Source organism: Mauremys reevesii, linkage group 3, assembly GCF_016161935.1.
Source record: "Mauremys reevesii isolate NIE-2019 linkage group 3, ASM1616193v1, whole genome shotgun sequence".
Classification (NCBI taxonomy): Eukaryota; Metazoa; Chordata; order Testudines; family Geoemydidae; genus Mauremys; species Mauremys reevesii.
In genome coordinates, this window is record NC_052625.1 from 77,921,440 (window position 1) to 77,947,673 (window position 26,234).

General features: G+C 45.3%; 1 long non-coding RNA gene across 1 annotated transcript in view; it reads left to right on the top strand.

Annotated features, from left to right (window-relative positions):
• The first annotated feature begins 3,644 nt into the window (after positions 1-3,644).
• LOC120400424 overlaps positions 3,645-26,234 on the top strand; it is a 30,301-nt gene continuing 7,711 nt past the window's right edge. The window contains exons 1-2 of the long non-coding RNA XR_005595794.1: positions 3,645-3,701; positions 13,072-13,309. This is a non-coding gene — a long non-coding RNA (uncharacterized LOC120400424). The remainder of the gene's footprint in view (positions 3,702-13,071; positions 13,310-26,234) is intronic.

A 26,234-nucleotide genomic window follows, 5' to 3' on the forward strand; every position in this document is an offset into this window, starting at 1 on the left:
AAATGTGTTAGCTACTGCCAGCAGTTGGCTGGTTCTGGTTTTGAGAGCTTTGATCTTTAATGAAGTACTACACAAATACATGTGTATTGGAAGTAGTAAAACTATTATATCTAGCATATGAGAGAGAGTTGAAGATATAGGAGTACTTGTGGGACCTTAGAGACTAACAAGATATAACAGCTTGCAGGGCCATCCCTACCCATACACAAAGTATGCAGCTGTGTAGGGCACCAAATTTCCTGGTGCCCTGCACAGCTGCATGCTGCTCCAGCCCCTGCTCTGCCTCTTCCCCATGGCCCCGACCCCTGCTTTGCCCCAGCCCCGCCTCTTCCTTCTCCTGCTCTGCCCCAGCCCTGCCCCAATTCTACCCCTTCCCCAAAGCCCCTGCCCCACCCCTTCTCTGCCCCAGCCCCACCCCCACTCCCCTGAGGACTGCAGGAGAGCCAGACCTGCACTCACTGGCAGCAGGAAGTGCAGCCCCAGCCCCAGCCCACTCCACCAGTGAGTGCTGGGGGGCGGTTCCCCCTACCCCGCAAGCCAGCCCCACATACTCCACCCATGGGGGGGCTGCACAGGGCCCCAGAATTGATAGGGATGGCCCTGACAGCTTGTGCGTAGGGGAAAAGGCCCAGATATTAATATCCTACAAAACAAAAATAGGGTCATCTGCCTATGCATAATATAAATCAGGGGTTGGCAACCTTTCAGAAGCAGTGTGCCGAGTCTTCATTTATTCCCTCTAAAGGTTTCACGTGCCAGTAATACATTTTAACGTTTTTAGAAGGTCTCTTTCTATAAGTCTATATTATATAACTAAACTATTGTATGTAAAGTAAACAAGGTTTTCAAAATGTTTAAGAAGCTTCATTTAAAATTAAATTAAAATGCTGATCTTACGCCACCAGCCTGCTCAGCTTGCTGCCACCCTGGGGTTCTGTTCACCTAGGCCGGCAGCGGGCTGAGCGGGGCCTGCGGCCGGGACAACGGCTGGCAAGGGGCCAGCAGCCAGGACCCCAGACCTGCAGCGGGGAGGGGGGGTCAGGGCAGAGGGCTGGGAATGTGTGTGGGAGGGTTCAGGGGTCAGGGCAGAGGGCTGGAGGGTGTGGGGGGCGCAGGGCAGAGGGCTGGGGATGTGTGGGAGGGGTTCAGGGGTCAGGGCTGGGGGTTGTGGGGGTGCAGGGCAGAAGGCTGGGGGGGGTCAGGGGTCAGGGTGTAAGGCAGAAGGCTGGGTGTGGGGGGGTTCAGAGATCAGGGTGTGGGGGGGTGCAGGGCAGAAGGCTGGGTGTGGGGGGGTTCAAGGATCAGGGCAGAAGGCTGGGTGTTGGGGGGGTTTAGGGGTCAGGGCAGAGGGCTGGGGTGCTCCCAGCCCTGAGCAGCTCATGGCAGGGGACTGGAAGGGATATGCCCTGTTCCACCCCCTTCCCTAAGGCCCTGTCCCTACCTCTTCTCTGCCTCCTCTACAGAGCAGCAAGCATGCTGCCATTCTTCCCCCCTCCCCCTCGCAAGGGCCATCACCTGATTGGCGCAAGGAAGGAGAGGAGGAGGAGGGGCAGGAAAGCAGCACGCTGGGGGAAGAAGCGGATGAAGGGGGAAGCTTGGCTGCCGCAGGACCAAGCTTCTGCCTCCTGCCCCCACAGGGGGGCTGAGTGGGGCTGGAGGCCGGGACCATGGCAGGCAGCAGCGTGCCACTCAAAATCAGCTTGCATGCCGTGTTTGGCACGTGCGCCATAGGTTGCCGACCCCTGATATAAATATTCTCCACTGTGGAATGAGTGGGTAGAAAAGAGTGGGTGAGGTAATATCTTTTATTGGCTCAACTTCTGTTGATGAGAGAGACAGGCTTTCGAGCTTACACAGAGCTCTTCTTCAGATCTGGGAAACTAAATCCAAGTGTCAGCTAAATACAAGGTGGAACAGATTGTCTAGCATAAGTAGTTAACACACATTTCAAGGGACCATTCAAGATAAAGGGGCCCATTAACACCCCTCTAGTCAGAGGGAGGAAAGGAAGGGGAGTGGGAAAGTAGCTAGTGGGTTAGTAGATTGTTGTGATAATCCAGTGTCTCTAGTCTGTCCATGATTTTTAGTGTCTAGCAAAGTTATGAATGTAAGCTCCCAGGCTTTTTTTCTGAAAGTGTGGTGAAGGTTTCCTTTGAGGATGAGGACTGACAGGTCATATATAGAGTGATATCTTGGGACCAACATGGTTACAACAACACTGCATACAACTATGTGTAGAAAAGAAGCATTCTTAAATTTTGAATAAAATACCATCTTCCTTGGGTGAAGTTCGGGCTTGAGAAAGATGCTGCATTGATAGGACTGGAGGACTTGTCTTCACTACAGTATTAGCTTGAATTATCTACACTGGCTAGCCTAGCTCAAGTGACACTTCAAAATGACAATCAAGCAGCACAGAGTGTTTCAATTATCAGCACAGCCAAGTCTCCACTGCATTATAGCACAAGCATCAGCAACACTCAACCAATCCCTCCTGACAGGCCAGCTAGCTTGAATTAAAAACACCTCTTAGCCTGAGCTACATATTTTTGTGTAAAAAGAACAGGAGTACTTGTGGCACCTTAGAGACTAACAAATTTATTTCAGCATAAGCTTTCGTGGGCTTCAGCTCACTTCTTCGGATGCATAGAATGGAACATACATACAGAGAACATGAAAAGGTGGAAGTATGCATACCAACTGGAAGAGTCCAATCAATTGAGATGAGCTATCATCAGCAGGAGAAAAAAAATTTTTGAAGTGATAATTGAGATGACCCATAGAAGGTGTGAGGAGAACTTAACATAGGGAAATAGATTCAGTTAGTGTAATGACCCAACCATTCCCCGTCTCTGTTTAAACCGAAGTTAATTGTATCTAATTTGCATATTAATTCGAGTTCAGCAGTCTCTCTTTGGAGTCTGTTTTTGAAGTTTTTTTGTTGCAAAATTGCCACCTTCAAGTCTGTCACTGAGTGGTTAGAGAGGTTGAAGTGTTCTCCCACTGGTTTTTGAATGTTATGATTCCTGATGTCAGATTTGTGTCCATTTATTCTTTTGCGTAGAGACTGTCCGGTTTGGCCAATGTACATGGCAGAGGGGCATTTCTGGCACATGATGGCATATATTACGTTGGTAGATGTGCAGGTGAACGAGCCCCTGATGGCGTGGCTGATGTGATTAGGTCCTATGATGGTGTCACTTGAATGGATATGTGGACAGAGCTGGCATCGGGCTTTGTTGCAAGGATAGGTTCCTGGGTTAGTTTTTATGTTGTATGGTTTATTTTTGTGTGTGAAGAGAAGTCAAGTTGGGGGTAATATTCAAGTTATACCTCAAACTAACACTGCAGTGAAGACAAACCTGGAGATTCTAGTTACTCACAAAACATATACACTACAGACTGCGGGAGTGCAGGCTTCCCCTTGCTGACGTGCCAATGTGCCTCTATACTGAGAAGGACCAATCTCATAGTTACAGAGAAAGCTGTGCCTCTGACCCCTCATTTGTCTCTCCAGAGTGCACATCCTCAGGTATCAACTCCCTGCCTTCTATTATCCTGGAATGGAATCCTTCAATTCTCCCACTCACAGACCAGGTTCCTGGGCAACAGTCTCCCTGGTTACCAACCATAATTCCTCAGCAGGCCCACCTGGGTTTGGCACCTGCAAGAGACTTCCCTTCAGGAGCTATGACCAGTAGGTAAATACAGTGACTCGGCACTACAGCTGTGCAAATAACATTTTTCAGTTTGCTGGCCATTTGGAAAAATTGGGCAAAAAAATCATTTTCTATCAAACAAAACATTTTGCTTTTAAGCATTTAAAAACATTTTTAATTTAAAAAACACATTCAAGTACATTTTGAAACAAAGTAATCTTGAATAAATTTAAATATTTTGTTTTGAAAATGTTCAAAAAAAAATTTTTACTGAAACAATTCGATGAATTCAGTGAAATATTTTGGGTGACACAAATCTGCAGATTTCAGTGAAAAAACAGTTTCTGCCAAAAAAGTTTCACCCAGCTCTACTCAGAACACTTTCCACAGGAACATAGCATTCAGAGAAAAGACTTGAAACAATAAAAGGCCAACACACATCTTACCATGACCTACAGCTTACCATGCCTTCAAAGCTTAGGCAGGCCCAACTTACCCCAGGTACCTGTGCTTTTAGGAACCAGGGTTCCATCTGCTTTCCTGCAGATACTGCCTCTCTCTTTGTTGTTCTAGGATTCCTTTTTTATGCCTTTCAAAGTTCCTTCGTCTGCCTTGGATCTTCTGAACCTAGTCAAACCAGGTTATGCACCCCACTGGAGGGTTGAAGAGAAGTTTCAAGGCAGTTGGCTCTCTTCATTTTCTGTTACATTCCTCTGAATGAGTGATCTAAAACCATTGCCTAGTTCCTGTGGCCACCAATTGTTTTGGTGTTTTTTCCGATATTAATACCTACTCAGCTGAACACACCAACTGATTCCATAGACAGGAACCAAAACAGCCTGCTGATAATAAATTTGGCCACAAATTCTGCTCTCAACTGCACAGGTCTTGATCAGCCTAATGAGGTAAAGTAAGTGAGTTTAGATTTGCACTTGTGCAAATAAGAGCAGAATTTGGTTATTTGTTTCTGCTGACCTGGGTTGGATTTAAACTACCAATTTAGAAGCAGAAGATTCTATACTCAGTTACCAAGACCCAGAAAATTCCAGTCCCTGATAAAATATCTTTCAAGATGATATGCCTGCATAACTCTTTTCATTCCATTCCTGCAGTTTAATATAGCAATCTCCAGGACAGATTGCACCATTTCAAGGGTTGCAGCACTAGTGTTTTAGTCATTACTTCATTCACTGAAAATTACTCTATCATATTGCTAGAGCATTAAGTATTCTATGTCCTACTTAAAGGTATTATGAAAATGTGCTTTTCCATAGCGTAGGCCATAAAGCTGTAATGAATGGAAAAATTGTGCACTTTACAAGGTTAAAACATCTTTTTCAGAAGAAAACACATTTGTGCACAAATGACAGGCATTTTTTTGTTTTTAAGAAAGACCTTATTGAGCATTACTTTAAGTATCATGTTCACTTTACATTTTCTAACTTTAAAAATAACATTTATCTTTTGAGAATTATTTGCCTCCTGGTTGGCTATAGAAGACTTCCTCTTTCCTCATGCATTTTTCAAAGCCCTGTGGTGACCTTTATTTGCACAGGAAGATGAAAAGGGATTCAGCTCAGAGCTAAACAGTGCTGCTTCTAGCTCTGCCATAGGGCATGTTTGAGAGCTATGCAACACATTGCCTCTTCAGCACTCCAGGCCCCATCTAGCCTGGGGAGCAAGAAACCAGAATCAGATCTGGACATACAGTGAGGCAGTACAGAGCATATGGACAATTCCTACTCCTTTGTTTTATATGTATGTATTTGTCTGAATTACAATTTTAGTTATTAGCATGTGGTAGGTTCTCATTTTCTTTTCTTTTTAAAGCTAAATGAATTTTGCACTGGTGCAAGGGGCCAGAAGAACAGCCCTGCACAGTGAAGTCTTCTGTTTATCCCCACAAGAGGTTCAGCACAAATAATGATAGTCCAAGCTTCCCACATTGCCCTGTTGTGCTTAACCCTAACCTAGAAAGAGTCTCTCTAGGAGAGAAAGTAGTTGAATCTGCACAGTCCCTTCAGTCCTTAACTTCTGCAAAGAGACAGCCAGCAGTAGTATTAGCTGTGATATACATACCTGTCCACTGCAAACTGAACTGAAACTATCAGCTTATGTCCAATCCTGTTAGTTACCAAGCAGTTTTTGGATGGTAAGAACTCTTAAACACTACTGATATGAGACAGATTACCCATTTCCAGTGCCTTGTGCCATTCAGTCCCCACAGGTAATCATACTATATGTTAAGAATCAAGGCCCAGATCCTCAAACGTGTTGAAATCAATGTGAGTCAGGCACCTAAATACCTTTTGAGGATCTGGGCCTAGATAAAAAAATAGAAGACATTTGCCTTACTCAGATAAACATCATTCAAACAGTAAAAAATCTGGGAGAAGAGTTTGTGTACAGATAGTCAGAGGAGAGTCAGCCTTGAAAACTGAGTGAAAAAGTTGTGTTTTTAATAATAGCATTTAGCTCTAAATAGCGCTATTCAGCCATAGTTATCAACATGCTTTTGAAAGGAATCTGAGTTGTTTATTATCCACATTTTACAGATGAGGAATTGAGGCAAACCCAGAGGTGAAAGTAAGCCGGTGCGCTCCGGTACGGCGTACCAGCAAGAGCCGGTGCACTCTACCAGGGCAGATTTTCTCCCCCTGGCACCCATTTAAAGGGCTTGGGGCCCCTTTAAATCGCTCAAAAACCACTGACTGGGCAGGATTTTTGCAGTTCCTTCTCAACTGCATGAAACTAGTCCCTAGATTGCTGGGGGACGGGGAGGACCCAAACACCTATGAAACATTTAAAGATTTTCACTCAAAAACCATCCCTATAGCTATTGAGAGCAAACACCTTCCACTTTCTAGAGTTCTGAAATTTCCTATATTTCAAATTGCCCTGTGCTGCCCTACCAACCGGTCCCCCTACCCCGTGCCTCCAGCAGCACGGCGCCAGCCGGTCCCCTCTGCCCCGTGCCTCCAGCGGCGCCCCGCCAGCCGGTCCCCTCTGCCCCGTGCCTCCAGCGGCGCCCCGCCAGCCGGTCCCCTCTGCCCCGTGCCTCCAGCGGCGCCCGCCAGCCGGTCCCCTCTGCCCCGTGCCTCCAGTGGCGCCCCGCCCGCCGGTCCCCCCTGCCCCATGCCCCCAGCGGCTCCCTGCCAGCCAGTCCCCCTACCCCCAACAGCACCCCGCCAGCGGCTGGAGCCCCAGCCCTTTAAATAGCCGCCAGGGCCCTGCTGCCGCCTCCTCGGGGATCTGGCAGCAGGGCTTGGGGACGATTTAAAGGGCTGGGGCTCCAGCCGCTGGCAGGGAGCCTCTGGGGGCGTGGGGCAGGGGGACCGGCTGGCGGGGAGCCGCTGGGGGCATGGGGCAGGGGGGACCGGCTGGCAGGCCGCCGCTGGAGGCGTGGGGCAGAGGGGACCAGCAGGCGGGGCACCGCTGGAGGCGTGGGGCAGAGGGGACCAGCAGGCGGGGCACCGCTGGAGGCACAGGGCAGAGGGGATTTTTGAAGGATTTAAAGGGCTCCCACTGCTGCTACCTCCAGGGCCCTTTAAATCACCACCGGAGTCCGGCTGCTGGACTCCTGGGGTAACCACACTGGGGCTCCAGTGATGATTTAAAGGGCATGGGGCTCCCGGCTGCTGCTACAGCAGCGGAGCCCAGGGCCCTTTAAAGCTCCACCAGAGCCTGGGGTGGGAGCTGGGAGCCCTCCAGGCTCCGATGATGATTTAAAGTGCCTGGGGCTGCTCTGCGGTAGGGCAGCTGGAGCCCCAAGCCCTTTAAATCACCCCTAGCTCTGGGGCTCCCAGCCGCCTGTGCAGCTGGTAGCTTGGGGTGATTTAAAGAGTCTGGGGATTTAAAGGCCCTGCCTCTTTCGGAAGAGGCCACGCCTCTTTTGGAAGAGGTCCCTCCCCTTCCTAAGGACTCCAGAGTACCGGTAATCCTTTAAGTTACTTTCACCCCTGGGCAAACCAGGATGAAGTGACTCTGCCTAAGGTCATATTGCAGATTATAGGCAGAGGTGGGAACAAAACCCAGATCTCTTAACTCCTAGTCCAGCAATCCTGTCCATTGAATCACTGCCCCTCCTTAAAGAGAATTTGAAGAAGTTTAGTGCACAGAAAGAGAGAGACTGTTGCAAGTATGCAGGTGCCACGAAAAAGGATACACGACTGAGAGTAGGAGAGCATATTAGCAGTAGTATTTTTAAAACAGTTCTTTTCAACTGGATTAAAATATCCGATGTTCATGGTGCCTATAACTGACTGGCATAACATGCAGCAAACAATTCCAGTATATCCCCATCTGTCTAACTGTTCTATTAAATATTCTATCAACAATCGACACATTGACTAGGAATGTTCATATACAGAATGAAAGTAAATTTAGCAGGAGATGCATTTGTCAGCTTTTAGTTTTCAGAACTGTTTGGTTTTTTTTTTTAAGTATGCTCACAAATAGGAAACAGTTGTGATTAAGAGGTGCAGTCTCCACGCAAGATGACCTTCTGAGTGTCTTTCACTTTGGGAAACTGCTTTTTCTGGTGGGTTTGGCTGGTTGGTTTGTGGGGTGGGGGGGAGCGACATTGCTTATGTCTTGGTGATTTAGAACTCCTTGCATTCATGATGCCAGACCCCAATCTTCCTGTAATGAGATATTCTGATCCTTTAAGGCCAGAGGGGTAAGTCTCGGGGGAGGTGGGGGGGGAGCAGGCTACCCCCTTCCAGAAATTCCGCAGCAGCAGAAACTTAAGGAGTGAGAGAGAGAGAGAGAGAGAGAGTGGTCCTGACACAGCCCATGCAGGCTGTTGTAGGGCCCCAAACCAGAATCTTACAGTGTAGAGCAGGGCTGGGCTCTCCCTCTTTCAGCCAACCAGACAAGCCCTGGGAAGGATACCAGCATGTATCCAGTCTTTTCCCTTATAATAAGAGACACTACTAGGAAGAGGACTGTTAGCCTTCCCCAGGGGGAATGTGGACTCTGTCTCCAGACTGTGGCAGAGCATTGCAAAGACTCCATCTCAACAAGAACACCTGGGGAGAAAGGGACATCTGAATGAGTCAATATTTATTTCAAGTTTTGCTAATTTGAGAGACTTTGCTATCAGTCCAGGATAGAGTTGAGTAGAGATGATTTCAAGGGACTGCTGGGAGAGGCTAGCAGAGGGTGGCAGCCTGCTTGAATTCCTTTTAAAAAGACACCTTTAAAAAAAACCAAAAAACACCCTACACAAACAACTAGTCAAAGAACAATGATGGTGGGGGCCCCACTGTCCCTTGAGCTTTAGGGCTGTGTGCAATGAGGAGCGCTCCATGTCTGTGGAATTGAGCTATAAGGGTCTGATTCAATTTCCACTGGAATAAGTGTGATTCTTTCTTCTGATTTCAGAGGGAGCAAATCCTGCCTGTAGCAGGGATCCCTTGTGAGAATGAGAGAGAGCAGAAGGTTTTACAAACATAAATGGATATTGGACAATTATGGCTTGTGAATGCTGGAAGCCCTCAGTCTCTGCAGCCCATTCAATGTGTTTATGCAACTCTGATACAAAGCAGACTTAAATCTGGCTGAAGTAGCCCCCTGAAGATTCACCTTGCCTTGTAGTATTTTTAGTACTGTTTACCTATCTTTCTCTGGCCGGTGGCTTTTTTAGAATTCCCTAGCTTTCCTCTCAGTTTCAGATGAGGCCCTCAGTCTCTAGTCCTGCTTTTTTTATTTCATTCCACACCATACCTGCTGGGAGATTTAAGCAGGGAGTTAATCCCTGCCTACTGGTGGTCAGTTTGCATCTCTGCATCTTTCCTTTTATTCAATCCTTACAGATTTTGTTCTTTATACAGAGAGACAGTTAGGTTAGTTGACTAGGCCAGTGAAGTCTTTAATGGCTCTGAAGCCTGTGGTGGATTTGAAAGAGCCAGGATTGATATGAGTCCATTTTAGTTCATGCATTATTGACCTGACAGACAGTAAGAATTCAGTCTATGCCTTAAGGTACAGCATACTGAATCAATGCATCTTCCATTACACATGCTAACACATTTCTGATGGAGAAAAGTTATTGTGCACAGACAGCAGTCTTTTTTTTTAAACAAAATAACACATCTTGTTCCCCCCTCTCAAATACCATGAGGAATTTTCCACCCACATTACTGATTAATACTGTAGCTACAATATTTTTATTTTACAGAAATAATTTATTTCTAAATTACAAAAGCTTTTCTTAGGCCATTAAGCAGCAAATGCCTTTTAACCTAATCTGTTGGTTTTTGTTTTGCAAAAAAAACTGGGCAGGCTTTCCAGTCTTAGCAAATATCAGAGGGGTAGCCATGTTAGTCTGGATCTGTAAAAAGCGACAGAGAATCCTGTGGCACCTTATAGACTAACAGACGTATTGGAGTGCCACAGGATTCTTTGTCAGTCTTAGCAAAGATATGCAACTTTGCAACCTATGTAGCAATGGAGGGTTAAAGACAGAAAGAAGGAATTAAAAAAAATGTAAAGAACAAATGATATCCTACCAATAGTATAAGACTATAGGCCCGTTAGTAGATAGGGATGGTGAAATTACCAGAAATGCAGAAATGTTCAATAAATATTTCTGTTCTGTACTTGGAAAGAAGCTGGATGATTTATTCACATTTTACAATTAAAATTACACATTTACTATTCCAACAGTAAGTAGGGAGTATATTAAACAGCAACTATAACATTCAACATTTTTAAATCTGCTGGAGTGCATAGCTTATATCCAAAAGTTTTAGAAGAACGGGCTGAGGAATTTACTGAGCAATTTAAGTTAATATTTAACAAATCTTTTAATACTAGGGAAATTCCAAACTCTTTAACATGTTAAATTTGTGGGAAACACCTATGAAAACCTTAACTGTCTTGATTTTAAGACTCTGAATCATTCTTGTTTAAGGCTAGAAAATCTCTGTCTTTTCCTTACATTCCCAGGGCAATTTTAAGGGGACTGTTGTCCCTTACTAATATTCATTGGGGGTGTTTTGGTTGGCTAGCTCCCAGTACTAAAAGAAAGGGGACGAGTCAATGGGAAATCAAGACCCTGAGACTGACAGTCCCCAGGAACAATGGGGAGAGGCTAATGCTCCAGGTCAGCCTGATTGACAGGGTGGGCAGGCTAATCAGGGAGTCAAGAGGCCAGGATGGGTCCCATCCTCTGTGTGAGTTGGAATTGCCTGGGTCAGACAGAGTGGGGCTGAGCTAAGGAGAGAGCAGGGGCCCAAGCTGAGCGAGGGAGCAGAGCTGTGCCAGCCAGAGAGGCCAGAAAAGCAGCCCAGAGCTGGGAGCAGAGTCACAAAAGCAGCCCACAGAGCAGACCCTGTGCTGGGAGCAGGGTTGCAGCCAGAGACACAGCCCAGGGAGAGCAGACCCTGTGCTGGGAGCAGGGCTGCAGCCACAGAGCCAGAGACACAGCCCAGGGAGAGCAGATCCTGTGCTGGGAGCAGGGCTGCAGCAACCAGAGCCAGAGGGGGCAGAGAATGAGGCCAGGGAGCTGGAGGCAGAGCATCAGCATCAGTGCTGAGGCAGAATGGAGCCAGAGCTAGAACAGTGGAGCTGCAGCTGGAGTAGTCTGAAGCTGGGTGTGGTGAGCAACTGGGGCCAGCCAAAGGGGGACCCTGAGCAAAGGGCCCAGCGCAGAAAGACACCCCCAGCCAAGGGTCCTTGCAGGCCAGACTGGGAGTGGGATCTTAACCCGACAGGGAGCTGACGCTGGGAAGAAGGGTCCCACTACTCAAAGCCTGGAGGTGTGTGGCCACCACCAGAGCAAGTGTCCAACCCACAGCATCCCTGCAGCACACCCAGGCCCTGAGAAGGAGGCCTGTGACCTGTAAGGAACAGAATGTGAACTACCCTGACATTCCAGAGACACTGTTTGTAATGTTCCCTGGTACAGAGTGGGGTGATGTGTTTTCCTTTAACCTTTCCCATTTTTCCTTATTCGTTTTTAGATTAATTGCTGATTAAATAAATTGTATTTGCTTTAAATTGTATGTAACAATCGGTGGGTCAGGGAAGTGTCCAGTGCAGAGAGCACCCTGGAGTGGGGACACCCTGGCCCAGGGCTCGGCAACATTTGGCACGCAGCCTGCTAGGGAAGCACCCTGGGGGTCCAGGCTGGTTTGTTTATTTGCTGCGTCCGCAGGTCCAGCTGATCGCGTGCCGCTTCCCGCCACCCCCATTGGCTTGGGGTGGCAAACTGGCCAGTGGGAGCCGCGATCGGCCGAACCTCCAGACGCGGCAGGTAAACAAACTGGCCCGGCTCGCCAGGGTGCTTACCCTGGTGGGCTGCATGCCAAACATTGCCAATCCCTGCCGTAGCCCCTGTCCTAGGTGACCACAGCAGAGCTGGGGGTCGAGCCTCCCAGGAATCCTGGTCCCAGCCTTGTTGGGGTTACAAGGACTCTGCCAGACAGGAGAGTAGAACGGGAGTCCTCGAGGGCAGGGAGGGTAAAGGAAGTGGGAGCGAAGACTCAGATCCTTCCGCTAGCCCAGGGGTAGGCAACCTATGGCATGCGTGCCGAAGGCAGCATGTGAGCTGATTTTCAGTGGCACTCACACTGCCCAGGTCCTGGCCACTGGTCCAGGGGGCTCTGCATTTTAATTTAATTTTAAATGAAGCTTCTTAAACATTTAAAAAACCTTATTTACTTTACATACAACAATAGTTTAGTTATATATTATAGACTTATAGAAAGAGACCTTCTAAAAACGTTAAAATGTATTACTGGCACGCGAAACCTTAAATTAGAGTGAATAAATGATGACTTGGCACATCACTTCTGAAAGGTTGCCGACCCCTGCGCTAGCCCATTTCACCAAGGTAGCACAGAAGCCAGGAAAGTTCCCCACAATAGCGGGACCATTCCCCCACTTACACAATGAAAGGACGCTGCTCTGATTATATAAGTTACCACTGAAGTTGGGTTGGTGGTTAGTTCTAGAGTATGTTTGTAATTCAACAGCACATTAGTTTAGCAATCTCCTCATTAGTTATAGATTACTGGAATAAAAGAGACTGTTCAGCTGTGTGATGCTGTTGTCCTATGTTATTAGAGTTCCCAATCTGGCCGTGGTGTGTTGGGTCCCTATCTGCTGTTTAATGATCGTGTACCAGCAGCATCAAAGACTTTTTCCCATCTTCCTCTGACCTAGAGATTGAGGCAGGTTTTGTTTTGGATGTGGACCTTATTATTATAATCCATATCCTTGCTGCATCAAGATTAGATTTCTGTAACATGTTCTATGTGGGGCGACATCTTGAATTATCTAAAAAACTAAAGCTAGTGCAGAGTGCAGCAACCTGTTTTACATGGTGTTTCTCAGCAGAAGCTCATGTGACATCCATGCTCCATGATATGCACCAGCTGACTATTGTTTTTGGTTGGAGTTACAGGTGTTGATATTGACCTATGAAACCCTACCTGAAAGATCACCTTTCTCCTCATGCAATATTGCCACAACTGCAGTCAACGCAGTCCGTCAAGTATGAACACTATCAGTATAAGAGAGAAGGAATGGCAGTGTCTGTCAGAGGACCTCAGCTTCGGAACATACTCAGTCCAAAATTACCCAGAAGTCTGATCTTCAGGAAATGTTGCAAGCTCCATCTAATTACCCATGCTTTTGGGGAGGTAGGAGTAATATAATGGTGATGTTTGTGGTAAAGGAAGAAATGCTGTTTGGACTTGATTTTATTATGGTTGATTATTTGGGGTGAGGATTAGGGGTTGAAAAGCAGCTACAGACTTTTTTTCTTTGTATATTTAACATTTGGTAAAGTCACCAAGAGCCCAGGCTAGGCACTCTTGGGTACATATTTATTATGGGTGGGATTTTCAAACACTGTCATCATTTGGACTAACTTTCCTCCACTGAAGTCAATGCCAGCTTTATAATGTATTTTAGTGGGAGCAGTATTAGGCCCACACTGAGTGCTTTTGAAAATCCCTCTTTATAAATCTGACTAAAGCAAAGAATTGCAGTATACAGTAGAACCTCCTGTGGCCCTGATTCAGCAAATCACTGAAGCTTTTTTCATCAGGGAACTAAATCATGCAACAGTAGGGAATGTTCTCAATGTTCTACTTACTCACTCTTCACCAAAGCTAAACAGAATTGTTGACAGTACAAGTTATGTACTCAGTGTTCTAACAGATCTTTTCTACCTTTGACTTCCATGACTCCTGATTCATCACAAAGAGCCTAATCTCCCAAGCTTGAGGGATAGAAACAATTTTTTTTTAATGAAAACTGAGATTTTTGGGTATCTGCATGACTCCAGGAGCTGGGCCCTTTAAAGAGACACCAAATATTGTGAGACTCATGATCAAAACGTGAGAGTTGGCTATGCTGCATATAAATAATGAAATAGTCATTAGAACAGGAGGACTGGCACTTGGGTTTTCCTCCTCTCAGGTGAGTGCCCTAACAACTGGACTATAGAGTCATTCTCTCTCTGGCTCAATGACACAGTGGAACAGCTTCAGCAGGAGAGACTGAGACCTGCCCCAGAATACCCCATAATCCAGTCATTAGGGTACTTCTCAGGGAGGTGTTTAGACTCAAGTTCAAATTCTTTTTCCGCCTCAGGCAGAGGAGGGGAACTGAACCTAAGTCTCCCACATTGCAGGTGAGTGTGCTAACTACCGGACTAAAGGTTGTTCAGTACCTACTGCTCTGCCCATTTTTGTGGGGTTAGGCATGCTTTGAACACGCATACTGAATCAGGAGAGGAACACCTTGCCTGAGGATCGCACTGGGGCTTAGGGGTGAAATAGGTGACTGTGTGCATGCTCACTTGTAAAAACTTAGGCACCTAGGGGAATTTTAATGGCAGACATTTAGGCACCAAGGGACTGCAGCAGAATTTATTTTGTGCCAGGTCTTGCCAGGGCTCTGCCCTGACACCTCTTCTTCTGTCAGTGGCACGCAAGCAATGACCTTGCACATACGGTGCATGTGAGATCAGAGAGCAGAGGAGGCCATCACTATTGCTTAAGCCCTGGCATCACTTTCTTTTCAAATTAAGCACTGGATTTCAGGTGCCTACAGAGTTAGGCAGCAACTGAGCATGGGTTTTGAGGATCCCAGGGACATCTAAATGTTGCACTTAGGTGCCTAAAGTGGAAGTTAGATGCCTGAGTCCTTTTCTGGATCTAGTCTTGAGAGTCAGGGACTAATTCCAACTCTGACACTGACTCCTGGTAATCATGTTCCTGCATCCAACATTTGGGGTTTGTCCATATGGTGCAGTAACACACCTGATATGTTGGATTCATGAACTTGATTGCCAAGAGTCAGTGTCAGAACTGGGATTAATCCTGGATGCCCAGGAAGAGATCCAGAAAAGGATTTGTACATCCAACTGCCACTTTAGGAACCTAAATTCAACATCTGTAGGTTTAGCATTCTGCTCCAGGACTTTCGCTGCTCTATAGCAGTGTCCACACAGCAAGTTTACTGCGTGCAAGCTGGTGCACTGTAGATTCAGACCCTGGCTTGCAGTGCAGTGACTCAACATGTAAACAAGCCCTCAAATTATTTGTGAGTCTTTCCTTGCTGGTTTAAGCAAATAATGTTCTCTGCTTTATTGTTGCTATGAATACATATGAAACAGACTTTTTGAAATGCCACTCATTTGTGTATATATCAAAGGCTCAACATATTTATTCAAGGTGAATCCATCTGACCATCCTTATCCACTTCTTCCCCCCTTAACTTTTCTTTTTATGGTCTTTTAGATAAAGATAGTTACATATCTCTGAAGTTACCACTTAAAGGTGACCTGCAAGTATTTTTTTTTAAATGTGCTATTTGTAACATTACATGCTGAATGTCTGTAGTAGCAAGGGTAAGAGAGACATTCAATAAACACCTACCTTTCTCATTTCTGGTTCCTTAAGTTGTGAATTTCTGGCTTTCATACTGAATGATGCCCCAGCATGCATTGTGCTTCTGCCATCATAATTACCACAGAAACTCAGTAAATAATCTGAAACTAATAAGTAACCCCAGTCATTACAGTTAGCTAAATTGTTTGTAAAGTTTGCTCATTTCTGATTTGCTTGGGTAATAACAAATGCCTCATTTAGATTTGACTTTTTGTCCTGGAAATCCAGTCTGACTGAGGTTTTTTTGCTATTGCTAGAATTATGGCAAGTATGTTGCGATCTAAATTTAGCAGAGCAATAGGTGGTCTGGATTTTTGTTTGGCATCAGCAGCAAAAGCCTTAATCAGGGCTTTATCAACAGCTGAAAGCAGCCAGATGGTTTTTTTTTTTAATTATTATTATTTTTAACCATGTAGATACTTGCTCAATAAATCCATTAATGCTGATTGTTTCTCTGCCTGTAACAGGCCCTGAATTTTCAGTGAAATCTTTAAAATGGGCCATTAGTGAATTGCATAATGTAATGCATTACTCATGGTACAGCAGATGAACTTGTTCGAAGTGACATCAGTTTGTTGCTTGACTATTCTAAGCACAGACTAGGGGCAGGGTTCTCAACCTATTTACCATTGTGGGCTGCATATGCCATGCTCTGAGTGTTATGTGGACTGCATCCACACAATATATATACTACCTGTATGGCCCTAAGGATGTCACATGGACTGCAGCTGTGTGCTGATTGGGCTGCAAGCAGGCTGAGGGTTGAGAACCACTGGACTAGGGGATGTGTTCTTGCTTTCAGTTTCTTTCTTGTCATCCCAGGATTATGTACATCTGGCATGCACTTATGGTCAGGAAAAAATCTGGAATGAGAATGGCATCTTCTTAACAGATCTGTTTTCATCTAAGTTGTATTTGTGAAGTTTCATAGATAGTAAAATAAGAAATCTTTATATAGTCAGTTTGAAAATATAGCCACAGTATAAATTATGTTTGGAGTGCACAAGGGCAGGCTATATCATTGTTCAACAAGTTTCAGCAGGGTGATTGATTGTGCTCCTGCTTATACCAGTGTAAATCAGGAGTAACTATTGAAATCAACAGTTACATTGTTGTTAAACAGTGTAAGTCAGATCAGAATCAGTTGTATGATAATTTACTTATTAATTGTGGAACATATATTTTACAACCTGTGTCCTCCCTCCTGGTAGGTTTCACTTTCTAAATGATCTGTCACTTGGTGGTGGTTTCCTTTAAAACCTAGAGCAGGAAACCATCAACTTAAAAATCACTGAAGCACTTCATATTCTATCTCAGATTACTTTAATGGAAATCTATTACAGGAAGAAAGTTTTGTTGGATTTGTTGTTTTTTTTAATTTGTTTGTTTTGTGCGTTTGTCTTCACTTGTTGTATGTTCAATTTCACTCTTCCCTCCCCAATTGAACCAATTAGTTAGTTAGTTTTTCCCATGTTTATGTGGGTCTTTCACACAACCCTGGGGGGAGAGAAACAATTTCTAAAGACTAAAGAAACAACTGTAATACTATGACAGTTGGCAAGGAGGAGTTAATGTGATTTACCCCCTTCTGCAGGAGGACAAAAAGGTTGCCCAAGGTATCTCAAAGCTCTGAACAAAGTGATGTTAAATATTGCTAGTGCACGTAGGCATATGGAACAGCTATTTTGTAATTGGCAACTGATCACCTATCCTTGGATAATGGAGCCTGGTTTATTGAAGGAAAGAATGTTGGCTTTTGTAATGAATATATTTTATGGTGTTTGAGAGGACTTTGTAAAAAGGCTGCCCCAATAAATGATTTACCAGGGCAGTAAAAACATTAAGAAAATTGCTAACACATTTAAGTGCACTTACTCTGATGAGCAGTTTGCAAAATGATGCAAGTTATATCTAATCTTCTCAATGTGTGTATGTTTCAGAAAAAAATGCTACCACATTATCCCATGGACAGGGGGCAGGGTGGATATCAAATAGTGCACAGGACTTGCTGACTTATTGGGTGAGCTGTAGAGAAAAATGAGGTGTGAGGTCAGGACTGAATCCTTTACACAAAATGATTCCTTCCAAGAGCAGTATTAAATAGGAAGGAAATTAAAACTAGTTGTGACAGACTCAATTTGCACTTTTGCCTCTCTGCACGTGGGCCCACAGCAGAGTCCCTGTACTCTGGGTATCTGAATTCTTACAGTTTGTTAATGTAATCTAGATTAATGTGCTACATGCACAATATGTCAAATCTCTATCACATTGATGCTAGACATATAGGGGAGCCCGTTTACAGAGAGATGGAAGCTGTGAATAGATAACATCTGATGTAGTAATGAGCTAAGAGGTGAAAACATTATCTAAAAGATGATCTTATATAATTTGTTAATTGTGATGCCTACCTTTTTTGGTGATCGGACGTCACTGCACTTTCTGCTATAACTGTATACACACTGTTCTAGAGCAGTTAGTGCTGTATATACAATATTTGTGCTATACCTATCACACACTGTAAGCAGCAACAGAATTCATGCATGTTCAAATCAGTCAGCAGAGCCTTCCTTACCATGAATCTTTGATTTACCTCCACTCTTATGGGTTGTCTCTTCTGTGGCTTAAGGACTGCATTTTCATTGCCCGCTCAACTTCCATACTTGTATTGCCTGTCTACCAGCTTCATCCAGTAACAGCAGCTGGTGAGGTGTATGAGTGCGAGCTTTCATGTCTGCCTGAAACCATAGCAACCAGCTCAATCCATTGTATTCTGGGCCTCTAGGAGCCATTACTGAAGGTGCTTTGGGGGTATTTATTTTATGTGGAACACACACCTCCCTGAAATCACTCCCACTGGTTGCTGCTCATATTGCCGTCATGCAGATTTGATAGAATGCTGGGAAATAGTCCACAATTTCCCATTGTTTCAGTAATTTTTGGAGCATTGTGTTTACTCCAAAAGGGGATGATTTGACCCCTGCATTACATTTTTGAATAATACCCAATGCTATGACCATCACTCATTCGCCACCAACATAGAAAGTGAGATTCAGTAAAAATAAAATAAATGATCAGTATTCTGATCAAACACACCTTTTAAAATGATAGCTTATCAGTATCCTCCTCTCATTCATAGTACAAACGGCATGAATTTATTGTGAAGCTTCCCCTTATTAAGAAGGCTCAACATTGCTTCTTGGCTTCCTGCCACTTCTCACTAACCCTCACCAAACCCTTCCATTTGTCAGGCTAGTTAAAGCTGAATGAGGAGGCTTCACTGGGTGGTGTTGAATCTGTCTGTCTAGAGCTGAATTTCTCCTCATGTTCTGTGACCTGTTCCTCTTGTTTACGTGGCTCTGTCTGGCACATTTTCTCTGGTGTTACAGTTAGGAAGGAAAGTTTTCTAATCAGAGGCCTTAAGCACCAGCACAAAAGTTCCAGTCAGTGGTCCTGATCCTGCCATGAGCTCCATTCAGGCAAACCCCTGTTCAGCTGCCCATGTAAATACCGACTGAAGTCAATTGGGTCTCTGCACAGGAGCAGGGGTACACCTGTGTTGAACAGTTCATAGGATCAGGGCCTTAACTTTATGGTAGGGAGGGATGGCTCAGTGGTTTGAGCATTGGCCTGCTTAAACCCAGAGTTGTGAGTTCAATCCTTGAGGGGGCCACTTAGGGATCTGGGGCAAAAATCAGTACTTGGTCCTGCTAGTGAAGGCAGCAGGCTGGACTCAATAACCTTTCAAGGTCCATTCTAGGAGATTAGTATATTATTAATTTTTTTTTAAAGATGAGCATTGGGAAACAGAACCAGTATAAAAATGATTTTCTGACTATTTTAAAGTGAATTTGATGCTTGAAAAAAATTGGCAGTTTATCTATGTGAGCTATCCACAGAGGGGTCAGCACAGAGAGGAAAGCTGTTTATGCTCTCTGCTGCAGAATTATAGGCTATCAGAGTTAGAAATAACCTCAGGAGATAGTCCAACCACTGCTCAAAGCAGGGCAAATCCCCAGACAGATTTTTTCCCCAAATGGCCCCCTCAAGGATTGAACTCACAACCCTGGGTTTAGCAAGCCAATGCTCAAACCACTGAGCTATCCCATCCTGTTCAGTTTGTTGTATGGCTGTACTTAGTCTATGGTGTATCCAGGTGCCATGATGATGGGTACATAACAAGTTGCTGTTTTAAAACCAAAACAAACAACCCCATTGTCATTTCTTGATGACACAGGCAGCAGCCAACAAGTACAAGATACTGCTGCTGATAATAAAAACACAGGTGACCAGCAGACATCCCTCCTTTTCTAAGTATGGTAAATGCTAGTGAAATTTGTGACTTTTGTGTTGATATTAACCTACCCAATTTAAGAATTTAAGGCTAAAATGTAACCTGCATTATAGAGGTGGAGAGGAAAAACTATTTCCATGGCAAATATGTTCTCTTAAAAATACCACAAGAAATTTTAATCCCTATACAAAACAAACAGGATCTTGGATTTCATAGATAAGGTTTCAGAGATACTACCCACACTGCAGAGGTACTGCACTTATATACAGTGGGCTACACAGATTCTTATTATTGTAGCACTTAGGAGCCTCAGTCATGGACCCGGACCCCATTGAACTAGGCACTGTACAAACACAGAACAAGACAGTGCTTGTCCTAAAGCAGTGGTGGGCAACCTGCAGCCCTTCGGGGTAATCTGCTGGTGGGCCACCATACAGTTCGCAGGCATGCCCGCTCAGTGGCTGCGGTTCGCCGTTCCTGGCCAATGGAAGCTGCGGGAAGCAGGTTGCCCACCACTGCCCTAAAGAGTTTACAATCTAAGTATAAGACAAGAGACAACAGATGAATACAGACTGATGAGGGAGTACAAAGAAACAACTATGTGTTGGCAGCAAGCATCATATTAGAATCACAATATTTTTGGTTTTGTCATTGGTTTCTTTGGGGGTTTGCTTACTTAGGAGAGGATCAGCTAAGGATCAGGGTGTGAGGGGGAGGAGAAGCAGGTATAGAACAAAGCTGAGGTGAAGAGACCTTGAGGAGAAGGGTTGGAGCAAGCAGCCAATCAACAGGGCAGAGAAAGTCAGAGAACATTCTCTAGTTTTGATTGGAAATGTCCAAAGTGCCCTGCTTTAGCTGCTGCTTGTCTTACTAGGTGGAGTCTCTGGTTGGCTCCTCTCTGCAGCCCAAATGGTAGGGTGAGGGGAGGCAATGCCTGGCTCTTAGTGCACAATTTTGGGTCCAGGGGGCTGCTTAAGGGAGGGATAGCCCTGGTTGGACCCCATTTTACACTCTCCTCACAGTGCAGCAGTCCCTGCTGCTTGGGAGACTCCAGCAGAGGCTGTACAAGCCCACCCAGAACTCTGGGTACTTATTCATATTGCTAGCCCAGACCAGATCTGTGCTGCTGCACTTCACTGCTATTTCTAACTGTGCTACGTAGATTAAAGTTAGCATGGGTATGTCCACTTGAGCTGCAATCACAGCTCCAACTGCAGGTAGACATACTTGGGTATGCGCAGTGTAGCTGTTAAACAGACAACACTTAGACCACTAAGGCCTGGTCTACACTACGCGTTTAAACCGGTTTTAGGAGCGTAAAACCGATTTAACGCCACACCCGTCCACACTAAGAGGCCCTTTATATCGATATAAAGGGCTCTTTAAATCGATTTCTGTACTCCTCTGTAGCAGGGTGCTGGTGCACAAGCACCTAATTAGCCCCTGCTCAGCCAGCCTCAATCAGGGGAAATAGATTGGGGCTGGGGAGAAGGCTGGTGCTTGGCCTCAGGAACTGGCTGCACCTGTGGCCCTGCTCAGAGGAGAGCTATAAAGGCTGGCTGGCTGGCAGCCAGTGCAAAGGGGGATTGGCCAGGGAAGGGGTAGTCTCCAGAGAGAAGGGAGAACCCTTGTAAAGAGGAGACCAAAGCCTTGTAAACTTTGTATATAGTATTGCTGGTGGTGGGTACTAGATATAAATAAAAACCATGGGTGCTACAAAAGAGAAGCCTGAAGGTGCTTTATTAAAGGAGCCCAGAGCAGCGGGAAGGCTGGCCAGGAAAGGACCCGGTTACACGTGGGGGCTCGTCCGGAATCCTCTATCTGCGCCATAGAGACAGAGTGGCAGCCTGAGCATGGAAGGCACCCTGCAATGGCTCACAGAGCAGCAGACCGAACTAGGGAAGACACTACAGTCTTTCAAGGAGTCCCACCAGGTGGAGCGGCAGGCCCTCCTCGCCTGGCAAACTGAGCAACAGAAAGCCCTCCAGGATTTCATCAAGGAGCAGTCGGCGGTACAGCAGCAGCTCCTCCAGCGTTTGGTGAGTCCTGCTGTGGTGGGGGATGGTGCCCGGACTCCAGGCCTTAGCCTGTGTAAGATGGCCCCCGCCGATGACCCCGATGCCTTTTTGGCCACCTTTGAGCGGGTGGCCCTGGGAGCCGGATGGGATCGGACCACCTGGGCCCTAAGATATGCTGGAGCTCTTTTTTTATTTTTATTTTTAACTCCATCGCCACACGTGCTGATTGGAGCTCCACGCTGGGCAAACAGGAAATATTCAAAAGTTCGCGGGGCTTTTCCTGTCTACCTGGCCACTGCATCCGAGTTCAGATTGCTGTCCAGAGCGGTCAGTGGTGCACTGTGGGATACCACCCGGAGGCCAATACTGTCGATCTGCGGCCACACTAACCCTAATCCGATATGGTAATTCCGATACTAGCACTACTCCTCTCATTAGGGAGGTTGTAACCGGGTCCTTTCCTGGCCAGCCTTCCTGCTGCTCTGGGCTCCTTTAATAAAGCTCCATCAGCCCCCACCCTTCATGTGTAAAGAAAAGATTCAATTGTCCCTGGACTAGCAGCGGGATGCTGGGCTTCTCTCCCCCACACTGCTTAATGTCCTGTCTGGACTATCATAGCAGCTGGAGGCTGCCTTCCACTCATTTCTCACTAACAAGTCACTGTGTCTTATTCCTACATTCTTTATTACTTCATCACACAAGTGGGGGGACACTGCTACGGTAGCCCAGGAAGGCTGGGGGAGAACAGAATCAACAGGTGGGGTTGTTGCAGGAGCACCCCCTGTGAATAGCATACAACTCATAATTTCTGCGGGATCTGACACAGAGCAGCTGTGCTCTCTGGTTCTATGATACACTGGTTCTCTAGTACACTTGCCCCATATTCTAGGCAGGACTGATTCTATTTTTAGATACCAAAAAGGAGGGATTGACTCAGGGAGTCATTCCCAATTTTGGCTTTTGCGCCCCCGGCTGACCTCAGCCAGGGGCACTTATGACAGCAGCAGATGATGCAGTGCAAAAGGACTGGTAACCATGATCATCTTATTGCCAATTTATGGATTGGTAGATGGTACAGTATGGCTGATAACCATCTCTGCTGTCATGCAAAAGCAAATGCATGCTGCTGTGTAGCGCTGCTGAATCGCCTCTGTCAGCGGCATCTAGTACACATACGGTGACAGTCACAAAAGGCAAAACAGGCTCCATGATTGCCATGCTATGGCGTCTGCCAGGGCAATCCAGGGAAAAAAGGCGCGAAATGCTTGTCTGCCGTTGCTTTCCCAGAGGAAGGAGTGACTGACGACATTTACCCAGAACCACCCGCGACAATGATTTTTGCCCCATCAGGCACTGGGATCTCAACCCAGAAATTCCAAGGGGGCAGGGGAGGCTGCGGGAACTATGGGATAGCTTCCCACAGTGCAACGCTCCAGAAATCGACGCTAGCCTCGGACCGTGGATGCACACCACCGATTTAATGTGTTTAGTGTGGCCGCACGCACTTGATTTTATACAATCTGTTTTGCTAAACCGGTTTATGTAAATTCAGAATAATCCCATAGTGTAGACGTACCCTAAGCTATTTCATCCAAGTGGCTCTGTGCCTCCTCTTTAGTTCTCCCTAAAGGTTCATACCACAAAGGGAAGAGCAACTACTGGAGATGAGTGCTCTCACCTTCCATTGAAATCAACAGAGGTGGAAAATATTCAGCACTTCCAGGAGTTACTTGATATCTTGCAGAACAAAGCTCTAACAGTTTGTCATTGATAATAATTCTTTCACTTGCAAATTGGCCATTATAACATGGTAGCTTGCCCCATAGCCCAGGAGAGACAGGGTTTAAGCCAACCCTGATTACAGGATGACCCACACCTCATAGGAATCAGGTGATTCCAGTATAAAGGGAGCAAGATGTTGCAGTAAAGTAGAGGGGGGAAGCTCAGGAAGTTGTGACAGAATCTGTAGAGAATGAGGAATGCTTTCCAGACCACCAGGCAATAGACCCTGTCTAAGCAGGGGAAAAGTTGCAAAGGCCCCAGATAGAAAGGCCTGGGAGGAAGAAGAGAAACCTTGTGTTGTGTGGACTTAGAAATAGACTTTATTTGGAAAGTCTGAGTTTTATTTGCAGTTTATTTTAGATTAATAAATGTAGTTCTTCAGGAGGGTATTTCTGACCAAGAAAAAGCCTGAAGGAAAGTTTTTATTTGACATCTAAGAGAGGAAAATGAGTCAGGCTGTTTGTAGCATGAACTTAGATCAGGGGTTCTCAATCAGCAGTACCTGTACCCCTGGGGGTACTCAGAGGTTTTCCAGGGGGTACATCAACTCATCTAGATATTTGCCTAGTTTTATAACAGGCTATATTAAAAAAAGCCTAGCAAAGTCACTACAAACTAAAATTTAATACATGCAAAAGGAGAAAGTAATCAATTTTTCAGTAATTGTGTGCTGAGACATTTGTTGATAATTTTATGGGGGGAGGGATAGCTCAGTGGCTTGAGCATTGGCCTGCTAAACCCAGGGTTGTGAGTTCAATCCTTGAGGGGGCTGCTTAGGGATCTGGGGCAAAAAAATTGGTCCTGCTAGTGAAGGCAGGGGGCTGGACTTAATGACCTTTCAAGGTCCCTTCCAGTTTTAGGAGATTGGTATATCTCCAATTATTACCTATGTCTGATTTTGTAAGCAAGTAGTTTTTAAGTGAGGTGAAACTTGAGGTATGCAAGACAAATCACACTCCTGAAAGGGGTGCAGTAGTCCGGAAAGGTTAAGCCCCACTGCCTTTGATCATAAGGGGTCTATGGGAGGGGCTGGTCCAGTTACAGCCTGTTTGTCAAACTGGGCCTGATTCTCATGCCTTTACACCACTTTGGTATTAAGGTCTCTTTTATGCTGCCAGAGCAGTAAATGGGCTGTAGTGACAAAGATCAGACTTCTTTTGTTTTTTTTCCCTGATTCAGTCTGTTCTTTATCATTCTAATGGTACAAAAGCTAAATGTGTTTACCTTGTGGCTTTTACCATCATATATTTCCTTTTTTGGACAGGTTTGTCAAAAGGTAATTTTGAAAGGTTCTCACAGAAATGACTGGCTTTTAAGTTGAGAGACAATTGGACCAGCTTCTAAGCAGACATATATGTAGAGGATGGTGGATAAAGGCAGTTGGGGGGGGGGGAAGTTGCTATATGCCTTCTTTTGTCACTAGCAGTATTGTGCTCCCCTTAAACTGCCAAATGCTTTTTGAAAGAGTAGATGTAAGGCCTGTGACATCTGATGAGGACAACAAATTGGAAAGTTTGGAAACTGAATCCAGGTGACTGAGCCTACTGAAGTCTGACTAATGCTCTGTGTCTTTGTTACATGTACTTGATCCACAGTTCAAATTACAACTCAAAGAGATACTCCTATTAATGAACTGACTGCAAATATGATACAAATGAAGCATCTATGTCTATAGCAGGCCTAACCTTCACATGTGCTCTGCTTAATCTTTCCAGCTGAACTGGCAGAACTTGATTAGAGCTGAAGGGAAAATGATACATTTTTTCTCAACTATTTTCATAAATTTAGAATGTTAGGGAGTAGCTGCTGTTCATGCACTTGTACCAAAGTGTTCTCTTCCCTGGCATACAGAATTTGTCATCCAATCAGAGTACAGAAATAACACATGTGATCAGTCACACACCACAAATAATTAATTATAGATAGCAGACATCAGTCAGAGTATGAAATTTACCTCTGTAGGGAGGACTTGCTCAAGACCTATGCACCATTTAAATCCTGCTTAAATCCTCCAACTCATGTACTTGATTGTTCAGTAGTCTGCATATTAGCCTTCAAAAAGTAAGAAATCTTTACAATTACTAATAATTCCACCTCTCTGAGGGAGCTTCTTTGGATTTCCTGGTGGTAACTACCATATATTTTGCTGCCCCAGCCTATAAAAGAAAATATGGAGACATATGAGACACACAGAATCCACCAACATCCTTTAACAGAGACTAAAAAGGAGCACTCACTGTCCAGCTGCCAGCCAGCAGGCATCCATGTTACAAATCTGTCATCAGCATCTGGCAGGTATTGTCACAACTGCTGAAAGTCTCAGAAGAGAGAACAAGAAAGGTATGGGCATGAACACTGAGCTCTCCTCCATGCTTGCTCCTATAAGAGATCCCTGCAGTTGAAGGTTCAGGCACACATGCATTGTATAGCAGAAGCAGAGGCTTTACCAGTTCTATAGCTAAATGTGACAGTTCTGGAGACTGAAGTCCTCTATCTGACACTGTTCACAAGGAAAACATTCATACTGGAGGTATGGGGGACTGGGAGAAAAGTAACATTCTGAGTAGGTGATGAT